The 20,101-nt window shown below is 46.3% G+C and overlaps 14 non-coding genes across 14 annotated transcripts; all 14 read left to right on the top strand.

Moving 5' to 3' along the window:
- Positions 1 to 627: 627 nt before the first annotated feature.
- On the top strand, positions 628 to 701 carry TRNAN-GUU (transfer RNA asparagine (anticodon GUU)). Its single transcript has one exon. It is a non-coding gene; the product is annotated as a tRNA-Asn (tRNA).
- A 313-nt stretch (positions 702 to 1,014) lies between these two features.
- On the top strand, positions 1,015 to 1,086 carry TRNAW-CCA (transfer RNA tryptophan (anticodon CCA)). Its single transcript has one exon. It is a non-coding gene; the product is annotated as a tRNA-Trp (tRNA).
- Positions 1,087 to 2,876: 1,790 nt separating this feature from the next.
- On the top strand, positions 2,877 to 2,950 carry TRNAN-GUU (transfer RNA asparagine (anticodon GUU)). Its single transcript has one exon. It is a non-coding gene; the product is annotated as a tRNA-Asn (tRNA).
- A 313-nt stretch (positions 2,951 to 3,263) lies between these two features.
- TRNAW-CCA (transfer RNA tryptophan (anticodon CCA)) lies at positions 3,264 to 3,335 on the top strand. Its single transcript has one exon. It is a non-coding gene; the product is annotated as a tRNA-Trp (tRNA).
- A 1,790-nt stretch (positions 3,336 to 5,125) lies between these two features.
- Positions 5,126 to 5,199, top strand: TRNAN-GUU (transfer RNA asparagine (anticodon GUU)). The gene has a single exon. It is a non-coding gene; the product is annotated as a tRNA-Asn (tRNA).
- A 313-nt stretch (positions 5,200 to 5,512) lies between these two features.
- Positions 5,513 to 5,584, top strand: TRNAW-CCA (transfer RNA tryptophan (anticodon CCA)). Its single transcript has one exon. It is a non-coding gene; the product is annotated as a tRNA-Trp (tRNA).
- Positions 5,585 to 7,372: 1,788 nt separating this feature from the next.
- Positions 7,373 to 7,446, top strand: TRNAN-GUU (transfer RNA asparagine (anticodon GUU)). The gene has a single exon. It is a non-coding gene; the product is annotated as a tRNA-Asn (tRNA).
- A 2,818-nt stretch (positions 7,447 to 10,264) lies between these two features.
- On the top strand, positions 10,265 to 10,338 carry TRNAN-GUU (transfer RNA asparagine (anticodon GUU)). Its single transcript has one exon. It is a non-coding gene; the product is annotated as a tRNA-Asn (tRNA).
- Positions 10,339 to 10,651: 313 nt separating this feature from the next.
- TRNAW-CCA (transfer RNA tryptophan (anticodon CCA)) lies at positions 10,652 to 10,723 on the top strand. The gene has a single exon. It is a non-coding gene; the product is annotated as a tRNA-Trp (tRNA).
- A 4,424-nt stretch (positions 10,724 to 15,147) lies between these two features.
- Positions 15,148 to 15,219, top strand: TRNAW-CCA (transfer RNA tryptophan (anticodon CCA)). Its single transcript has one exon. It is a non-coding gene; the product is annotated as a tRNA-Trp (tRNA).
- A 1,790-nt stretch (positions 15,220 to 17,009) lies between these two features.
- On the top strand, positions 17,010 to 17,083 carry TRNAN-GUU (transfer RNA asparagine (anticodon GUU)). Its single transcript has one exon. It is a non-coding gene; the product is annotated as a tRNA-Asn (tRNA).
- Positions 17,084 to 17,396: 313 nt separating this feature from the next.
- Positions 17,397 to 17,468, top strand: TRNAW-CCA (transfer RNA tryptophan (anticodon CCA)). Its single transcript has one exon. It is a non-coding gene; the product is annotated as a tRNA-Trp (tRNA).
- Positions 17,469 to 19,258: 1,790 nt separating this feature from the next.
- On the top strand, positions 19,259 to 19,332 carry TRNAN-GUU (transfer RNA asparagine (anticodon GUU)). The gene has a single exon. It is a non-coding gene; the product is annotated as a tRNA-Asn (tRNA).
- A 313-nt stretch (positions 19,333 to 19,645) lies between these two features.
- Positions 19,646 to 19,717, top strand: TRNAW-CCA (transfer RNA tryptophan (anticodon CCA)). Its single transcript has one exon. It is a non-coding gene; the product is annotated as a tRNA-Trp (tRNA).
- Positions 19,718 to 20,101: the final 384 nt, after the last annotated feature.

Raw genomic sequence — 20,101 nt, 5'->3', positions numbered from 1 at the left:
CAGCAAGGTACCTACATATAGAAACCTTGGTGCACTCTTGCTAAATCTGCTGGAATGTGTCTTCTATTGTGCCCAAGGTGGTTGTGTATTTGGGGACTCAGGGAAGCAAGGGAGCACTCTAATGCACTGCAGTGCTAAGAGAGGCATGCCTTTTTCAGAAAAAAGTTCAGGTTTTCTGCCAATCAGAAAAAAATAGCAATGCAATCAGGCCAAAGGCAGAACACACATGCCAGTGAGTCCCTGTGGCGCAATTGGTTAGCGCGTTCGGCTGTTAACCGAAAAGACGCTGCTGTTTTTGGCACAAAGACACAGAGTGTTCCACTCAGTAAACCTGAGTCATTTCTCCCGTGTTCTCTGGGTTCAGCCTACTGTCCCCTTTTAACACAAGTGCGCAACTGTGGCTTTCTCCTCATAGCAAGTTATGCCTACACAGAGGGCATTTGGTGCACTGTTGATGGGCTCTGTCCTCTACTAAATCCCCTGTGTTTGTGGATTACGGGAGGTAGGGAAGTACTTCATACCCGGATTTGCTGTGGGAAATAGAGCTATTTTAGAAATATTTTCAGGTTGCCTGGGGAGCATAAGCAAACAGCACACCAATCAGGCCCCAGTGTAGGCACTGCATGAGTCTCTGTGGCGCAATCGGTTAGCGCGTTCGGCTGTTAACCGAAAGGTTGGTGGTTCAAGCCCACCCAGGGACGATGCATTTTGGCTCAAAAATTCAGCATGACCAACTATGAACTTCTGTTTACCTCTCGCAGGTCTCGTCTGCTGACGTCCAAAAAATCCAATAAACTGCAAGCAATTCTTCTCGCTTGCTTTAGTTTTTCAAAACTTGCCATTCAATTCATAAACATCAAGACTTCATGGGAAGGGTTTGGCTGCAGCGTGTACTGATGCACAGAAGGAAGCTATCCTAGCCAGTCTACTTAAAGAAGCAATGAGGCTCTGCAGGTGCATGTACGTCTCCTACCTTTATTCTGTCATCAGACACACCAGGTGGACTGCCAATAGGACCTCGTGGCGCAATGGTAGCGCTTCTGACTCCAGATCAGAAGGTTTCGTGTTCAAATCACGTCGGGGGCATATTTGCTTTTCCCACTCTGAAATATAAAATTGCTCTTCAGTATCTAGTTATTTCAACCTGACTGCATCTTTGTGCTCTGGGCCTAGTTGTTCTGGCGTTTCGAATGTAAGCTTTGCAGCAGGGAAGTAACATATTGACAGACACCCATGAAGGACATGGTCAACCTTTAAAGCACGCCAATCTCTATGTTTTACTGGATGCAGCAGAAGTATTTCCTCTTTACCATCTCTTCAAGTGGGCCTGACTGATGTGCTGTTTTGTGCACGCTACGTGGGCTTTGTAAAGCATACCTCTGCCATTTGCATGGCCTCCTAGCGCTGTCAATATTTTCGTGTAATCGCTGAATGCTGCACTGTCCTGGGAACTCTAGGTGTGACTAAAGGATATATGCTGGGGCCCCGAAAGGGGGTCGGCAGTCTAGTGGCAATGGGCATCACTTTGCAGTTTGGGTTTGTGAGTTCAGGTACCGGTCTGGTGTCGGAAACCTGTAAGCGCCCTCCCAATCAACTGTCGGTCCTGGATTGTGAGGATTTCCCCTTATACTGTTCTCAGTAGACACATTTCCATTTTACTTTTTCACTCTCGCATTGCCTATTTCTCTCTCTCTCATAGATACATTATAGACAAGAGAGACATTGTCAGCGAGAGGGTTGCACAGCATCTTCCCCCATTTCCCTAAGTGCATTGCATGGGGCTCTGGGAGGCGTGCACATTTGTCTGAAACACAAAGATCCACTGGCAATAAAAAGCGTAGGACCCTAGTTCGCATTTCTTAGAATTTGAGGAGGCACTCAGAGTTGTCTCGGGCGTGACTGTACCTTTCATAGGAGATGTGCTAATCCCCAAACCCTCTTCCTTTGTCCCAGTAATCTGTCCTAGGGCCTCTAGCAAGTTGTTTTCTGAAACAAAGCTTACCTGAACATCCTGTAAAATTGGTAACTTTTCAGTAGCAGTACAGTGCAGTATATAGCATTCCTGTTGCGCACAGCATCTAGATCCAAAAATTGCTTACTCTACCCCAGAAATTAGAATTCACCCAGTCAAACAGAGGGATCTATAAAGATCATGGCAAGTAGTTAACATAAGCTACTTCCCCCAAGTTCTCTTGGTGCACTCTGCTGCCCTCTTTTAACAGAAGAATGCAACTGCAGGTCTTGCTTCTCAGCAAGGTACCTACATATAGAAACCTTGGTGCACTCTTGCTAAATCTGCTGGAATGTGTCTTCTATTGTGCCCAAGGTGGTTGTGTATTTGGGGACTCAGGGAAGCAAGGGAGCAGTCTAATGCACTGCAGTGCTAAGAGAAGCATGCCTTTTTCAGAAAAAAGTTCAGGTTTTCTGCCAATCAGAATAAAATAGCAATGCAATCAGGCCAAAGGCAGAACACACATGCCAGTGAGTCTCTGTGGCACAATTGGTTAGCGCGTTCGGCTGTTAACCGAAAAGACGCTGCTGTTTTTGGCACAAAGACACAGAGTGTTCCACTCAGTAAACCTGAGTCATTTCTCCCGTGTTCTCTGGGTTCAGCCTACTGTCCCCTTTTAACACAAGTGCGCAACTGTGGCTTTCTCCTCATAGCAAGTTATGCCTACACAGAGGACATTTGGTGCACTGTTGATGGGCTCTGTCCTCTACTAAATCCCCTGTGTTTGTGGATTAGGGGAGGTAGGGAAGTGCTTGATACCCTGATTTGCTGTGGGAACTAGAGCTATTTTAGAAATATTTTCAGGTTGCCTGGGAAGCATAAGCAAACAGCACACCAATCAGGCCCCAGTGTAAGCACTGCATGAGTCTCTGTGGCGCAATCGGTTAGCGCGTTCGGCTGTTAACCGAAAGGTTGGTGGTTCAAGCCCACCCAGGGACGATGCATTTTGGCTCAAAAATTCAGCATGACCAACTATGAACTTCTGTTTACCTCTCGCAGGTCTCGTCTGCTGACGTCCAAAAAATCCAATAAACTGTAAGCAATTCTTCTCGCTTGCTTTAGTTTTTCAAAACTTGCCATTCAATTCATAAACATCAAGACTTCATGGGAAGGGTTTGGCTGCAGCGTGTACTGATGCACAGAAGGAAGCTATCCTAGCCAGTCTACTTAAAGAAGCAATGAGGCTCTCCAGGTGCATGTACGTCTCCTACCTTTATTCTGTCATCAGACACACCAGGTGGATTGCCGCAAGGACCTCATGGCGCAATGGTAGGGCGTCTGACTCCAGATCAGAAGGTTGCGTGTTCAAATCACGTCGGGGTCATATTTGCTTTTCCCACTCTGAAATATAAAATTGCTCTTCATTATCTCGTTATTTGAACCTGACTGCATCTTTGTGCTCTGGGCCTAGTTGTTCTGGCGTTTCGAATGTAAGCTTTGCAGCAGGGAAGTATCATATTGACAGACACCCATGAAGGACATGGTCAAACTTTAAAGCAGGCCAATCTCTATGTTTTACTGGATGCAGCAACAGTATTTCCTCTTTACCATCTCTTCAAGTGGGCCTGACTGATGTGCTGTTTTGTGCACGCTACGTGGGCTTTGTAAAGCATACCTCTGCCATTTGCATGGCCTCCTAGCGCTGTCAATATTTTCGTGTAATCGCTGAATGCTGCACTGTCCTGGGAACTCTAGGTGTGACTAAAGGATATATGCTGGGGCCCCGAAAGGGGGTCGGCAGTCTAGTGGCAATGCCCATCACTTTGTAGTTTGGGTTTGTGAGTTCAGGTACCGGTCTGGTGTCGGAAACCTGTAAGCGCCCTCCCAATCAACTGTCGGTCCTGGATTGTGAGGATTTCCCCTTATACTGGTCTCAGTAGACACATTTCCATTTTACTTTTTCACTCTCGCATTGCCTATTTCTCTCTCTCTCATAGATACATTATAGACAAGAGAGACGTTGTCAGCGAGAGGGTTGCACAGCACCTTCCCCCATTTCCCTAAGTGCATTGCATGGGGCTCTGGGAGGCGTGCACATTTGTCTGAAACACAAAGATCCACTGGCAATAAAAGGCGTAGGACCCCAGTTCGCATTTCTTAGAATTTGAGGAGGCACTCAGAGTTGTCTCGGGCGTGACTGTACCTTTCATAGGAGATGTGCTAATCCCCAAACCCTCTTCCTTTGTCCCAGTAATCTGTCCTAGGGCCTCTAGCAAGTTGTTTTCTGAAACAAAGCTTACCTGAACATCCTGTAAAATTGGTAACTTTTCAGTAGCAGTACAGTGCAGTATATAGCATTCCTATTGCGCACAGCATCTAGATCCAAAAATTGCTTACTCTACCCCAGAAATTAGAATTCACCCAGTCAAACAGAGGGATCTATAAAGATCATGGCAAGTAGTTAACATAAGCTACTTCCCCCAAGTTCTCTTGGTGCACTCTGCTGCCCTCTTTTAACAGAAGAATGCAACTGCAGGTCTTGCTTCTCAGCAAGGTACCTACATATAGAAACCTTGGTGCACTCTTGCTAAATCTGCTGGAATGTGTCTTCTATTGTGCCCAAGGTGGTTGTGTATTTAGGGACTCAGGGAAGCAAGGGAGCAGTCTAATGCACTGCAGTGCTAAGAGAGGCATGCCTTTTTCAGAAAAAAGTTCAGGTTTTCTGCCAATCAGAAAAAAATAGCAATGCAATCAGGCCAAAGGCAGAACACACATGCCAGTGAGTCTCTGTGGCACAATTGGTTAGCGCGTTCGGCTGTTAACCGAAAAGACGCTGCTGTTTTTGGCACAAAGACACAGAGTGTTCCACTCAGTAAACCTGAGTCATTTCTCCCGTGTTCTCTGGGTTCAGCCTACTGTCCCCTTTTAACACAAGTGCGCAACTGTGGCTTTCTCCTCATAGCAAGTTATGCCTACACAGAGGACATTTGGTGCACTGTTGATGGGCTCTGTCCTCTACTAAATCCCCTGTGTTTGTGGATTAGGGGAGGTAGGGAAGTGCTTGATACCCTGATTTGCTGTGGGAAATAGAGCTATTTTAGAAATATTTTCAGGTTGCCTGGGAAGCATAAGCAAACAGCACACCAATCAGGCCCCAGTGTAAGCACTGCATGAGTCTCTGTGGCGCAATCGGTTAGCGCGTTCGGCTGTTAACCGAAAGGTTGGTGGTTCAAGCCCACCCAGGGACGATGCATTTTGGCTCAAAAATTCAGCATGACCAACTATGAACTTCTGTTTACCTCTCGCAGGTCTCGTCTGCTGACGTCCAAAAAATCCAATAAACTGTAAGCAATTATTCTCGCTTGCTTTAGTTTTTCAAAACTTGCCATTCAATTCATAAACATCAAGACTTCATGGGAAGGGTTTGGCTGCAGCGTGTACTGATGCACAGAAGGAAGCTATCCTAGCCAGTCTACTTAAAGAAGCAATGAGGCTCTGCAGGTGCATGTACGTCTCCTACCTTTATTCTGTCATCAGACACACCAGGTGGATTGCCACAAGGACCTCGTGGCGCAATGGTAGCGTGTCTGACTCCAGATCAGAAGGTTGTGTGTTCAAATCACGTCGGGGTCATACTTCCTTTTCCCACTCTGAAATACAAAATTGCTCTTCAGTATCTCGTTATTTCAACCTGACTGCATCTTTGTGCTCTGGCCTAGTTGTTCTGGCGTTTCGAATGTAAGCTTTGCAGCAGGGAAGTATCATATTGACAGACACCCATGAAGGACATGGTCAACCTTTAAAGCAGGCCAATCTCTATGTTTTACTGGATGCAGCAGAAGTATTTCCTCTTTACCATCTCTTCAAGTGGGCCTGACTGATGTGCTGTTTTGTGCACGCTACGTGGGCTTTGTAAAGCATACCTCTGCCATTTGCATGGCCTCCTAGCGCTGTCAATATTTTCGTGTAATCGCTGAATGCTGCACTGTCCTGGGAACTCTAGGTGTGACTAAAGGATATATGTTGGGGCCCCGAAAGGGGGTCGGCAGTCTAGTGGCAATGGGCATCACTTTGCAGTTTGGTTTTGTGAGTTCAGGTACCGGTCTGGTGTCGGAAACCTGTAAGCGCCCTCCCAATCAACTGTCGGTCCTGGATTGTGAGGATTTCCCCTTATACTGGTCTCAGTAGACACATTTCCATTTTACTTTTTCACTCTCGCATTGCCTATTTCTCTCTCTCTCATAGTTACATTATAGACAAGAGAGACATTGTCAGCGAGAGGGCTTCACAGCACCTTCCCCCATTTCCCTAAGTGCATTGCATGGGGCTCTGGGAGGCGTGCACATTTGTCTGAAACACAAAGATCCACTGGCAATAAAAGGCGTAGGACCCCAGTTCGCATTTCTTAGAATTTGAGGAGGCACTCAGAGTTGTCTCGGGCGTGACTGTACCTTTCATAGGAGATGTGCTAATCCCCAAACCCTCTTCCTTTGTCCCAGTAATCTGTCCTAGGGCCTCTAGCAAGTTGTTTTCTGAAACAAAGCTTACCTGAACATCCTGTAAAATTGGTAACTTTTCAGTAGCAGTACAGTGCAGTATATAGCATTCCTATTGCGCACAGCATCTAGTTCCAAAATTTCTTACTCTACCCCAGAAATTAGAATTCACCCAGTCAAACAGAGGGATCTATAAAGATCATGGCAAGTAGTTAACATAAGCTACTTCCCCCAAGTTCTCTTGGTGCACTCTGCTGCCCTCTTTTAACAGAAGAATGCAACTGCAGGTCTTGCTTCTCAGCAAGGTACCTACATATAGAAACCTTGGTGCACTCTTGCTAAATCTGCTGGAATGTGTCTTCTATTGTGCCCAAGGTGGTTGTGTATTTGGGGACTCAGGGAAGCAAGGGAGCAGTCTAATGCACTGCAGTGCTAAGAGAGGCATGCCTTTTTCAGAAAAAAGTTCAGGTTTTCTGCCAATCAGAAAAAAATAGCAATGCAATCAGGCCAAAGGCAGAACACACATGCCAGTGAGTCTCTGTGGCACAATTGGTTAGCGCGTTCGGCTGTTAACCGAAAAGACGCTGCTGTTTTTGGCACAAAGACACAGAGTGTTCCACTCAGTAAACCTGAGTCATTTCTCCCGTGTTCTCTGGGTTCAGCCTACTGTCCCCTTTTAACACAAGTGCGCAACTGTGGCTTTCTCCTCATAGCAAGTTATGCCTACACAGAGGACATTTGGTGCACTGTTGATGGGCTCTGTCCTCTACTAAATCCCCTGTGTTTGTGGATTAGGGGAGGTAGGGAAGTGCTTGATACCCTGATTTGCTGTGGGAAATAGAGCTATTTTAGAAATATTTTCAGGTTGCCTGGGAAGCATAAGCAAACAGCACACCAATCAGGCCCCAGTGTAAGCAATGCATGAGTCTCTGTGGCGCAATCGGTTAGCGCGTTCGGCTGTTAACCGAAAGGTTGGTGGTTCAAGCCCACCCAGGGACGATGCATTTTGGCTCAAAAATTCAGCATGACCAACTATGAACTTCTGTTTACCTCTCGCAGGTCTCGTCTGCTGACGTCCAAAAAATCCAATAAACTGCAAGCAATTCTTCTCGCTTGCTTTAGTTTTTCAAAACTTGCCATTCAATTCATAAACATCAAGACTTCATGGGAAGGGTTTGGCTGCAGCGTGTACTGATGCACAGAAGGAAGCTATCCTAGCCAGTCTACTTAAAGAAGCAATGAGGCTCTGCAGGTGCATGTACGTCTCCTACCTTTATTCTGTCATCAGACACACCAGGTGGATTGCCACAAGGACCTCGTGGCGCAATGGTAGCGCGTCCGACTCCAGTTCAGAAGGTTTCGTGTTCAAATCACGTCGGGGTCATACTTCCTTTTCCCACTCTGAAATACAAAATTGCTCTTCAGTATCTCGTTATTTCAACCTTACTGCATCTTTGTGCTCTGGGCCTAGTTGTTCTGGCGTTTCGAATGTAAGCTTTGCAGCAGGGAAGTATCATATTGACAGACACCCATGAAGGACATGGTCAACCTTTAAAGCAGGCCAATCTCTATGTTTTACTGGATGCAGCAGAAGTATTTCCTCTTTACCATCTCTTCAAGTGGGCCTGACTGATGTGCTGTTTTGTGCACGCTACGTGGGCTTTGTAAAGCATACCTCTGCCATTTGCATGGCCTCCTAGCGCTGTCAATATTTTCGTGTAATCGCTGACCTGTCCTGGGAACTCTAGGTGTGACTAAAGGATATATGCTGGGGCCCCGAAAGGGGGTCGGCAGTCTAGTGGCAATGGGCATCACTTTGCAGTTTGGGTTTGTGAGTTCAGGTATCGGTCTGGTGTCGGAAACCTGTAAGCGCCCTCCCAATCAACTGTCGGTCCTGGATTGTGAGGATTTCCCCTTATACTGGTCTCAGTAGACACATTTCCATTTTACTTTTTCTCTCTCGCATTGCCTATTTCTCTCTCTCTCATAGATACATTATAGACAAGAGAGACATTGTCAGCGAGAGGGTTGCACAGCACCTTCCCCCATTTCCCTAAGTGCATTGCATGGGGCTCTGGGAGGCGTGCACATTTGTCTGAAACACAAAGATCCACTGGCAATAAAAGGCGTAGGACCCCAGTTCGCATTTCTTAGAATTTGAGGAGGCACTCAGAGTTGTCTCGGGCGTGACTGTACCTTTCATAGGAGATGTGCTAATCCCCAAACCCTCTTCCTTTGTCCCAGTAATCTGTCCTAGGGCCTCTAGCAAGTTGTTTTCTGAAACAAAGCTTACCTGAACATCCTGTAAAATTGGTAACTTTTCAGTAGCAGTACAGTGCAGTATATAGCATTCCTGTTGCGCACAGCATCTAGATCCAAAAATTGCTTACTCTACCCCAGAAATTAGAATTCACCCAGTCAAACAGAGGGATCTATAAAGATCATGGCAAGTAGTTAACATAAGCTACTTCCCCCAAGTTCTCTTGGTGCACTCTGCTGCCCTCTTTTAACAGAAGAATGCAACTGCAGGTCTTGCTTCTCAGCAAGGTACCTACATATAGAAACCTTGGTGCACTCTTGCTAAATCTGCTGGAATGTGTCTTCTATTGTGCCCAAGGTGGTTGTGTATTTGGGGACTCAGGGAAGCAAGGGAGCAGTCTAATGCACTGCAGTGCTAAGAGAGGCATGCCTTTTTCAGAAAAAAGTTCAGGTTTTCTGCCAATCAGAAAAAAATAGCAATGCAATCAGGCCAAAGGCAGAATACACATGCCAGTGAGTCTCTGTGGCGCAATTGGTTAGCGCGTTCGGCTGTTAACCGAAAAGACGCTGCTGTTTTTGGCACAAAGACACAGAGTGTTCCACTCAGTAAACCTGAGTCATTTCTCCCGTGTTCTCTGGGTTCAGCCTACTGTCCCCTTTTAACACAAGTGCTCAACTGTGGCTTTCTCCTCATAGCAAGTTATGCCTACACAGAGGACATTTGGTGCACTGTTGATGGGCTCTGTCCTCTACTAAATCCCCTGTGTTTGTGGATTAGGGGAGGTAGGGAAGTGCTTGATACCCTGATTTGCTGTGGGAAATAGAGCTATTTTAGAAATATTTTCAGGTTGCCTGGGAAGCATAAGCAAACATCACACCAATAAGGCCCCAGTGTAAGCACTGCATGAGTCTCTGTGGCGCAATCGGTTAGCGCGTTTGGCTGTTAACCGAAAGGTTGGTGGTTCAAGCCCACCCAGTGACGATGCATTTTGGCTCAAAAATTCAGCATGACCAACTATGAACTTCTGTTTACCTCTCGCAGGTCTCGTCTGCTGACGTCCAAAAAATCCAATAAACTCTAAGCAATTCTTCTCGCTTGCTTTAGTTTTTCAAAACTTGCCATTCAATTCATAAACATCAAGACTTCATGGGAAGGGTTTGGCTGCAGCATTCGAAGGAAGTTATCCTAGCCAGTCTACCTAAAGAAGCAAAAGACGCTGCTGTTTTTGGCACAAAGACACAGAGTGTTCCACTCAGTAAACCTGAGTCATTTCTCCCGTGTTCTCTGGGTTCAGCCTACTGTCCCCTTTTAACACAAGTGCGCAACTGTGGCTTTCTCCTCATAGCAAGTTATGCCTACACAGAGGACATTTGGTGCACTGTTGATGGGCTCTGTCCTCTACTAAATCCCCTGTGTTAGTGGATTAGGGGAGGTAGGGAAGTGCTTGATACCCTGATTTGCTGTGGGAAATAGAGCTATTTTAGAAATATTTTCAGGTTGCCTGGGAAGCATAAGCAAACAGCACACCAATCAGGCCCCTGTGTAAGAACTGCATGAGTCTCTGTGGCGCAATCGGTTAGCGCGTTCGGCTGTTAACCGAAAGGTTGGTGGTTCAAGCCCACCCAGGGACGGTGCATTTTGGCTCAAAAATTCAGCGTGACCAACTATGGACTTCTGTTTACCTCTCGCAGGTCTCGTCTGCTGACGTCCAAAAAATCCAATAAACTGCAAGCAATTCTTCTCGCTTGCTTTAGTTTTTCAAAACTTGCCATTCAATTCATAAACATCAAGACTTCATGGGAAGGGTTTGGCTGCAGCGTGTACTGATGCACAGAAGGAAGCTATCCTAGCCAGTCTACTTAAAGAAGCAATGAGGCTCTGCAGGTCCATGCACGTCTCCTACCTTTATTCTGTCATCAGACACACCAGGTGGATTGCCACAAGGACCTCATGGCGCAATGGTAGCGCGTCTGACTCCAGATCAGAAGGTTGCGTGTTCAAATCACGTCGGGGTCATACTTCCTTTTCCCACTCTGAAATACAAAATTGCTCTTCAGTATCTCGTTATTTCAACCTGACTGCATCTTTGTGCTCTGGGCCTAGTTGTTCTGGCGTTTCGAATGTAAACTTTGCAGCAGGGAAGTATCATATTGACAGACACCCATGAAGGACATGGTCAAACTTTAAAGCAGGCCAATCTCTATGTTTTACTGGATGCAGCAAAAGTATTTCCTCTTTACCATCTCTTCAAGTGGGCCTGACTGATGTGCTGTTTTGTGCACGCTACGTGGGCTTTGTAAAGCATACCTCTGCCATTTGCATGGCCTCCTAGCGCTGTCAATATTTTCGTGTAATCGCTGAATGCTGCACTGTCCTGGGAACTCTAGGTGTGACTAAAGGATATATGCTGGGGCCCCGAAAGGGGGTCGGCAGTCTCGTGGCAATGCCCATCACTTTGCAGTTTGGGTTTGTGAGTTCAGGTACCGGTCTGGTGTCGGAAACCTGTAAGCGCCCTCCCAATCAACTGTCGGTCCTGGATTGTGAGGATTTCCCCTTATACTGGTCTCAGTAGACACATTTCCATTTTACTTTTTCACTCTCGCATTGCCTATTTCTCTCTCTCTCATAGTTACATTATAGACAAGAGAGACATTGTCAGCGAGAGGGTTGCACAGCACCTTCCCCCATTTCCCTAAGTGCATTGCATGGGGCTCTGGGAGGCATGCACATTTGTCTGAAACACAAAGATCCACTGGCAATAAAAGGCGTAGGACCCCAGTTCGCATTTCTTAGAATTTGAGGAGGCACTCAGAGTTGTCTCGGGCGTGACTGTACCTTTCATAGGAGATGTGCTAATCCCCAAACCCTCTTCCTTTGTCCCAGTAATCTGTCCTAGGGCCTCTAGCAAGTTGTTTTCTGAAACAAAGCTTACCTGAACATCCTGTAAAATTGGTAACTTTTCAGTAGCAGTACAGTGCAGTATATAGCATTCCTATTGCGCACAGCATCTAGATCCAAAAATTGCTTACTCTACCCCAGAAATTAGAATTCACCCAGTCAAACAGAGGGATCTATAAAGATCATGGCAAGTAGTTAACATAAGCTACTTCCCCCAAGTTCTCTTGGTGCACTCTGCTGCCCTCTTTTAACAGAAGAATGCAACTGCAGGTCTTGCTTCTCAGCAAGGTACCTACATATAGAAACCTTGGTGCACTCTTGCTAAATCTGCTGGAATGTGTCTTCTATTGTGCCCAAGGTGGTTGTGTATTTGGGGACTCAGGGAAGCAAGGGAGCAGTCTAATGCACTGCAGTGCTAAGAGAGGCATGCCTTTTTCAGAAAAAAGTTCAGGTTTTCTGCCAATCAGAAAAAAATAGCAATGCAATCAGGCCAAAGGCAGAACACACATGCCAGTGAGTCTCTGTGGCACAATTGGTTAGCGCGTTCGGTGGTTAACCGAAAAGACGCTGCTGTTTTTGGCACAAAGACACAGAGTGTTCCATTCAGTAAACCTGAGTCATTTCTCCCGTGTTCTCTGGGTTCAGCCTACTGTCCCCTTTTAACACAAGTGCGCAACTGTGGCTTTCTCCTCATAGCAAGTTATGCCTACACAGAGGACATTTGGTGCACTGTTGATGGGCTCTGTCCTCTACTAAATCCCCTGTGTTTGTGGATTAGGGGAGGTAGGGAAGTGCTTGATACCCTGATTTGCTGTGGGAAATAGAGCTATTTTAGAAATATTTTCAGGTTGCCTGGGAAACATAAGCAAACAGCACACCAATCAGGCCCCAGTGTAAGCACTGCATGAGTCTCTGTGGCGCAATCGGTTAGCGCGTTCGGCTGTTAACCGAAAGGTTGTTGGTTCAAGCCCACCCAGGAACGATGCATTTTGGCTCAAAAATTCAGCATGACCAACTATGAACTTCTGTTTACCTCTCGCAGGTCTCGTCTGCTGACGTCCAAAAAATCCAATAAACTGTAAGCAATTCTTCTCGCTTGCTTTAGTTTTTCAAAACTTGCCATTCAATTCATAAACATCAAGACTTCATGGGAAGGGTTTGGCTGCAGCGTGTACTGATGCACAGAAGGAAGCTATCCTAGCCAGTCTACTTAAAGAAGCAATGAGGCTCTGCAGGTCCATGTACGTCTCCTACCTTTATTCTGTCATCAGACACACCAGGTGGACTGCCACAAGGACCTCGTGGCGCAATGGTAGCGTCTGACTCCAGATCAGAAGGTTTCGTGTTCAAATCACGTCGGGGTCATACTTCCTTTTCCCACTCTGAAATACAAAATTGCTCTTCAGTATCTCGTTATTTGAACCTGACTGCATCTTTGTGCTCTGGGCCTAGTTGTTCTGGCGTTTCGAATGTAAACTTTGCAGCAGGGAAGTATCATATTGACAGACACCCATGAAGGACATGGTCAACCTTTAAAGCAGGCCAATCTCTATGTTTTACTGGATGCAGCAGAAGTATTTCCTCTTTACCATCTCTTCAAGTGGGCCTGACTGATGTGCTGTTTTGTGCACGCTACGTGGGCTTTGTAAAGCATACCTCTGCCATTTGCATGGCCTCCTAGCGCTGTCAATATTTTCGTGTAATCGCTGAATGCTGCACTGTCCTGGGAACTCCAGGTGTGACTAAAGGATATATGTTGGGGCCCCGAAAGGGGGTCGGCAGTCTAGTGGCAATGGGCATCACTTTGCAGTTTGGGTTTGTGAGTTCAGGTACCGGTCTGGTGTCGGAAACCTGTAAGCGCCCTCCCAATCAACTGTCGGTCCTGGATTGTGAGGATTTCCCCTTATACTGGTCTCAGTAGACACATTTCCATTTTACTTTTTCACTCTCGCATTGCCTATTTCTCTCTCTCTCATAGATACATTATAGACAAGAGAGACATTGTCAGCGAGAGGGCTTCACAGCACCTTCCCCCATTTCCCTAAGTGCATTGCAAGGGGCTCTGGGAGACGTGGACATTTGTCTGAAACACAAAGATCCACTGGCAATAAAAAGCGTAGGTCCCTAGTTTGCATTTCTTAGAATTTGAGGTGACACTCAGAGTTGTCTCAGGCGTGACTGTACCTTTCATAGGAGATGTGTTAATCCCCAAACCCTCTTCCTTTGTCCCAGTAATCTGTCTTAGTGCCTCTAGCAAGTTGTTTTCTGAAACAAAGCTTACCTGAACATCCTGTAAAATTGGTAACTTTTCAGTAGCAGTACAGTGCAGTATATAGCATTCCTGTTGCGCACAGCATCTAGATCCAAAAATTGCTTACTCTACCCCAGAAATTAGAATTCACCCAGTCAAACAGAGGGATCTATAAAGATCATGGCAAGTAGTTAACATAAGCTACTTCCCCCAAGTTCTCTTGGTGCACTCTGCTGCCCTCTTTTAACAGAAGAATGCAACTGCAGGTCTTGCTTCTCAGCAAGGTACCTACATATAGAAACCTTGGTGCACTCTTGCTAATTCTGCTGGAATGTGTCTTCTATTGTGCCCAAGGTGGTTGTGTATTTGGGGGCTCAGGGAAGCAAGGGAGCAGTCTAATGCACTGCAGTGCTAAGAGAGGCGTGCCTTTTTCAGAAAAAAGTTCAGGTTTTCTGCCAATCAGAAAAAAATAGCAATGCAATCAGGCCAAAGGCAGAACACACATGCCAGTGAGTCTCTGTGGCACAATTGGTTAGCGCGTTCGGCTGTTAACCGAAAAGACGCTGCTGTTTTTGGCACAAAGACACAGAGTGTTCCCCTCAGTAAACCTGAGTCATTTCTCCCGTTTTCTCTGGGTTCAGCCTACTGTCCCCTTTTAACACAAGTGCGCAACTGTGGCTTTCTCCTCATAGCAAGTTATGCCTACACAGAGGACATTTGGTGCACTGTTGATGGGCTCTGTCCTCTACTAAATCCCCTGTGTTTGTGGATTAGGGGAGGTAGGGAAGTGCTTGATACCCTGATTTGCTGTGGGAAATAGAGCTATTTTAGAAATATTTTCAGGTTGCCTGGGAAGCATAAGCAAACAGCACACCAATCAGGCCCCAGTGTAAGCACTGCATGAGTCTCTGTGGCGCAATCGTTTAGCGCGTTTGGCTGTTAACCGAAAGGTTGGTGGTTCAAGCCCACCCAGGGATGATGCATTTTGGCTCAAAAATTCAGCATGACCAACTATGAACTTCTGTTTACCTCTCGCAGGTCTCGTCTGCTGACGTCCAAAAAATCCAATAAACTGTAAGCAATTCTTCTCGCTTGCTTTAGTTTTTCAAAACTTGCCATTCAATTCATAAACATCAAGACTTCATGGGAAGGGTTTGGCTGCAGCGTGTACTGATGCACAGAAGGAAGCTATCCTAGCCAGTCTACCTAAAGAAGCAATGAGGCTCTGCAGGTGCATGTACGTCTCCTACCTTTATTCTGTCATCAGACACACCAGGTGGACTGCCACAAGGACCTCGTGGCGCAATGGTAGCGCGTCTGACTCCAGATCAGAAGGTTGCGTGTTCAAATCACATCGGGGTCATATTTGCTTTTCCCACTCTGAAATACAAAATTGCTCTTCAGTATCTCGTTATTTCAACCTGACTGCATCTTTGTGCTCTCGGCCTAGTTGTTCTGGGGTTTCGAATGTAAGCTTTGCAGCAGGGAAGTATCATATTGACAGACACCCATGAAGGACATGGTCAACCTTTAAAGCGGGCCAATCTCTATGTTTTACTGGATGCAGCAGAAGTATTTCCTCTTTACCATCTCTTCAAGTGGGCCTGACTGATGTGCTGTTTTGTGCACGCTACGTGGGCTTTGTAAAGCATACCTCTGCCATTTGCATGGCCTCCTAGCGCTGTCAATATTTTCGTGTAATCGCTGAATGCTGCACTGTCCTGGGAACTCTAGGTGTGACTAAAGGATATATGTTGGGGCCCCGAAAGGGGGTCGGCAGTCTAGTGGCAACGGGCATCACTTTGCAGTTTGGGTTTGTGAGTTCAGGTACCGGTCTGGTGTCGGAAACCTGTAAGCGCCCTCCCAATCAACTGTCTGTCCTGGATTGTGAGGATTTCCCCTTATACTGGTCTCAGTAGACACATTTCCATTTTACTTTTTCACTCTCGCATTGCCTATTTCTCTCTCTCTCATAGATACATTATAGACAAGAGAGACATTGTCAGCGAGAGGGCTTCACAGCACCTTCCCCCCTTTCCCTAAGTGCATTGCAAGGGGCTCTGGGAGGCGTGCACATTTGTCTGAAACACAAAGATCCACTGGCAATAAAAAGCGTAGGTCCCTAGTTTGCATTTCTTAGAATTTGAGGTGACACTCAGAGTTGTCTCGGGCGTGACTGTACCTTTCATAGGAGATGTGCTAATCCCCAAACCCTCTTCCTTTGTCCCAGTAATCTGTCTTAGTGCCTCTAGCAAGTTGTTTTCTGAAACAAAGCTTACCTGAACATCCTGTAAAATTGGTAACTTTTCAGTAGCAGTACAGTGCAGTATATAGCATTCCTGTTGCGCACAGCATCTAGATCCAAAAATTGCTTACTCTACCCCAGAAATTAGAATTCACCCAGTCAAACAGAGGGATCTATAAAGAGCATGGCAAGTAGTTAACATAAGCTACTTCCCCCAAGTTCTCTTGGTGCACTCTGCTGCCCTCTTTTAACAGAAGAATGCAACTGCAGGTCTTGCTTCTCAGCAAGGTACCTACAAATAGAATCCTTGGTGCACTCTTGCTAAATCTGCTGGAATGTGTCTTCTATTGTGCCCAAGGTGGTTGTGTATTTGGGGACTCAGGGAAGCAAGGGAGCCGTCTAATGCACTGCAGTGCTAAGAGAGGCATGCCTTTTTCAGAAAAAAGTTCAGGTTTTCTGCCAATCAGAAAAAAATAGCAATGCAATCAGGCCAAAGGCAGAACACACATGCCAGTGAGTCTCTGTGGCGCAATTGGTTAGCGCGTTCGGCTGTTAACCGAAAAGACGCTGCTGTTTTTGGCAGAAAGACACAGAGTGTTCCACTCAGTAAACCTGAGTCATTTCTCCCGTGTTCCCTGGGTTCAGCCTACTGTCCCCTTTTAACACAAGTGCGCAACTGTGGCTTTCTCCTCATAGCAAGTTATGCCTATACAGAGGACATTTGGTGCACTGTTGATGGGCTCTGTCCTCTTCTAAATCCCCTGTGTTTGTGGATTAGGGGAGGTAGGGAAGTGCTTGATACCCTGATTTGCTGTGGGAAAAATAGCTATTTTAGAAATATTTTCAGGTTGCCTGGGAAGCATAAGCAAACAGCACACCAATCAGGCCCCTGTGTAAGAACTGCATGAGTCTCTGTGGCGCAATCGGGTAGCGCGTTCGGCTGTTAACCGAAAGGTTGGTGGTTCAAGCCCACCCAGGGACGGTGCATTTTGGCTCAAAAATTCAGCGTGACCAACTATGGACTTCTGTTTACCTCTCGCAGGTCTCGTCTACTGACGTCCAAAAAATCCAATAAACTGCAAGCAATTCTTCTCGCTTGCTTTAGTTTTTCAAAACTTGCCATTCAATTCATAAACATCAAGACTTCATGGGAAGGGTTTGGCTGCAGCGTGTACTGATGCACAGAAGGAAGCCATCCTAGCCAGTCTACTTAAAGAAGCAATGAGGCTCTGCAGGTGCATGTACGTCTCCTACCTTTATTCTGTCATCAGACACACCAGGTGTATTGCCGCAAGGACCTCGTGGCGCAATGGTAGCACGTCTGACTCCAGATCAGAAGGTTGCGTGTTCAAATCACGTCGGGGTCATATTTGCTTTTCCCACTCTGAAATACAAAATTGCTCTTCAGTATCTCGTTATTTCAACCTGACTGCATCTTTGTGCTCTGGGCCTAGTTGTTCTGGCGTTTCGAATGTAAGCTTTGCAGCAGGGAAGTATCATATTGACAGACACCCATGAAGGACATGGTCAACCTTTAAAGCAGGCCAATCTCTATGTTTTACTGGATGCAGCAGAAGTATTTCCTCTTTACCATCTCTTCAAGTGGGCCTGACTGATGTGCTGTTTTGTGCACGCTACGTGGGCTTTGTAAAGCATACCTCTGCCATTTGCATGGCCTCCTAGCGCTGTCAATATTTTCGTGTAATCGCTGAATGCTGCACTGTCCTGGGAACTCTAGGTGTGACTAAAGGATATATGTTGGGGCCCCGAAAGGGGGTCGGCAGTCTAGTGGCAATGCCCATCACTTTGCAGTTTGGGTTTGTGAGTTCAGGTACCGGTCTGGTGTCGGAAACCTGTAAGCGCCCTCCCAATCAACTGTCGGTCCTGGATTGTGAGGATTTCCCCTTATACTGGTCTCAGTAGACACATTTCCATTTTACTTTTTCACTCTCGCATTGCCTATTTCTCTCTCTCTCATAGATACATTATAGACAAGAGAGACATTGTCAGCGAGAGGGCTTCACAGCACCTTCCCCCATTTCCCTAAGTGCATTGCAAGGGGCTCTGGGAGGCGTGCACATTTGTCTGAAACACAAAGATCCACTGGCAATAAAAAGCGTAGGTCCCTAGTTTGCATTTCTTAGAATTTGAGGTGACACTCAGAGTTGTCTCGGGCGTGACTGTACCTTTCATAGGAGATGTGCTAATCCCAAAACCCTCTTCCTTTGTCCCAGTAATCTGTCTTAGTGCCTCTAGCAAGTTGTTTTCTGAAACAAAGCTTACCTGAACATCCTGTAAAATTGGTAACTTTTCAGTAGCAGTACAGTGCAGTATATAGCATTCCTGTTGCGCACAGCATCTAGATCCAAAAATTGCTTACTCTACCCCAGAAATTAGAATTCACCCAGTCAAACAGAGGGATCTATAAAGAGCATGGCAAGTAGTTAACATAAGCTACTTCCCCCAAGTTCTCTTGGTGCACTCTGCTGCCCTCTTTTAACAGAAGAATGCAACTGCAGGTCTTGCTTCTCAGCAAGGTACCTACATATAGAATCCTTGGTGCACTCTTGCTAAATCTGCTGGAATGTGTCTTCTATTGTGCCCAGGGTGGTTGTGTATTTGGGGACTCAGGGAAGCAAGGGAGCAGTCTAATGCACTGCAGTGCTAAGAGAGGCATGCCTTTTTCAGAAAAAAGTTCAGGTTTTCTGCCAATCAGAAAAAAATAGCAATGCAATCAGGCCAAAGGCAGAACACACATGCCAGTGAGTCTCTGTGGCGCAATTGGTTAACGCGTTTGGCTGTTAACCGAAAAGATGCTGCTGTTTTTGGCACAAAGACACAGAGTGTTCCACTCAGTAAACCTGAGTCATTTCTCCCGTGTTCTCTGGGTTCAGCCTACTGTCCCCTTTTAACACAGGTGCGCAACTGTGGCTTTCTCCTCATAGCAAGTTATGCCTACACAGAGGACATTTGGTGCACTGTTGATGGGCTCTGTCCTCTACTAAATCCCCTGTGTTTGTGGATTAGGGGAGGTAGGGAAGTGCTTGATACCCTGATTTGCTGTGGGAAAAAGAGCTATTTTAGAAATATTTTCAGGTTGCCTGGGAAGCATAAGCAAACAGCACACCAATCAGGCCCCTGTGTATGAACTGCATGAGTCTCTGTGGCGCAATCGGTTAGCGCGTTCGGCTGTTAACCGAAAGGTTGGTGGTTCAAGCCCACCCAGGGACGGTGCATTTTGGCTCAAAAATTCAGCGTGACCAACTATGGACTTCTGTTTACCTCTCGCAGGTCTCGTCTGCTGACGTCCAAAAAATCCAATAAACTGCAAGCAATTCTTCTCGCTTGCTTTAGTTTTTCAAAACTTGCCATTCAATTCATAAACATCAAGACTTCATGGGAAGGGTTTGGCTGCAGCGTGTACTGATGCACAGAAGGAAGCCATCCTAGCCAGTCTACTTAAAGAAGCAATGAGGCTCTGCAGGTGCATGTACGTCTCCTACCTTTATTCTGTCATCAGACACACCAGGTGTATTGCCGCAAGGACCTCGTGGCGCAATGGTAGCACGTCTGACTCCAGATCAGAAGGTTGCGTGTTCAAATCACGTCGGGGTCATATTTGCTATTCCCACTCTGAAATACAAAATTGCTCTTCAGTATCTCGTTATTTCAACCTGACTGCATCTTTGTGCTCTGGGCCTAGTTGTTCTGGCGTTTCGAATGTAAGCTTTGCAGCAGGGAAGTATCATATTGACAGACACCCATGAAGGACATGGTCAACCTTTAAAGCAGGCCAATCTCTATGTTTTACTGGATGCAGCAGAAGTATTTCCTCTTTACCATCTCTTCAAGTGGGCCTGACTGATGTGCTGTTTTGTGCACGCTACGTGGGCTTTGTAAAGCATACCTCTGCCATTTGCATGGCCTCCTAGCGCTGTCAATATTTTCGTGTAATCGCTGAATGCTGCACTGTCCTGGGAACTCTAGGTGTGACTAAAGG

This window comes from Ambystoma mexicanum, chromosome 11 (genome assembly GCF_040938575.1).
Source record: "Ambystoma mexicanum isolate Mex_15411 chromosome 11, UKY_AmexF1_1, whole genome shotgun sequence".
Taxonomy (NCBI): domain Eukaryota; kingdom Metazoa; phylum Chordata; class Amphibia; order Caudata; family Ambystomatidae; genus Ambystoma; species Ambystoma mexicanum.
The sequence above is the reverse complement of the archived record's forward strand: the minus strand, read 5'-3'. Positions and strand labels throughout refer to the sequence as shown.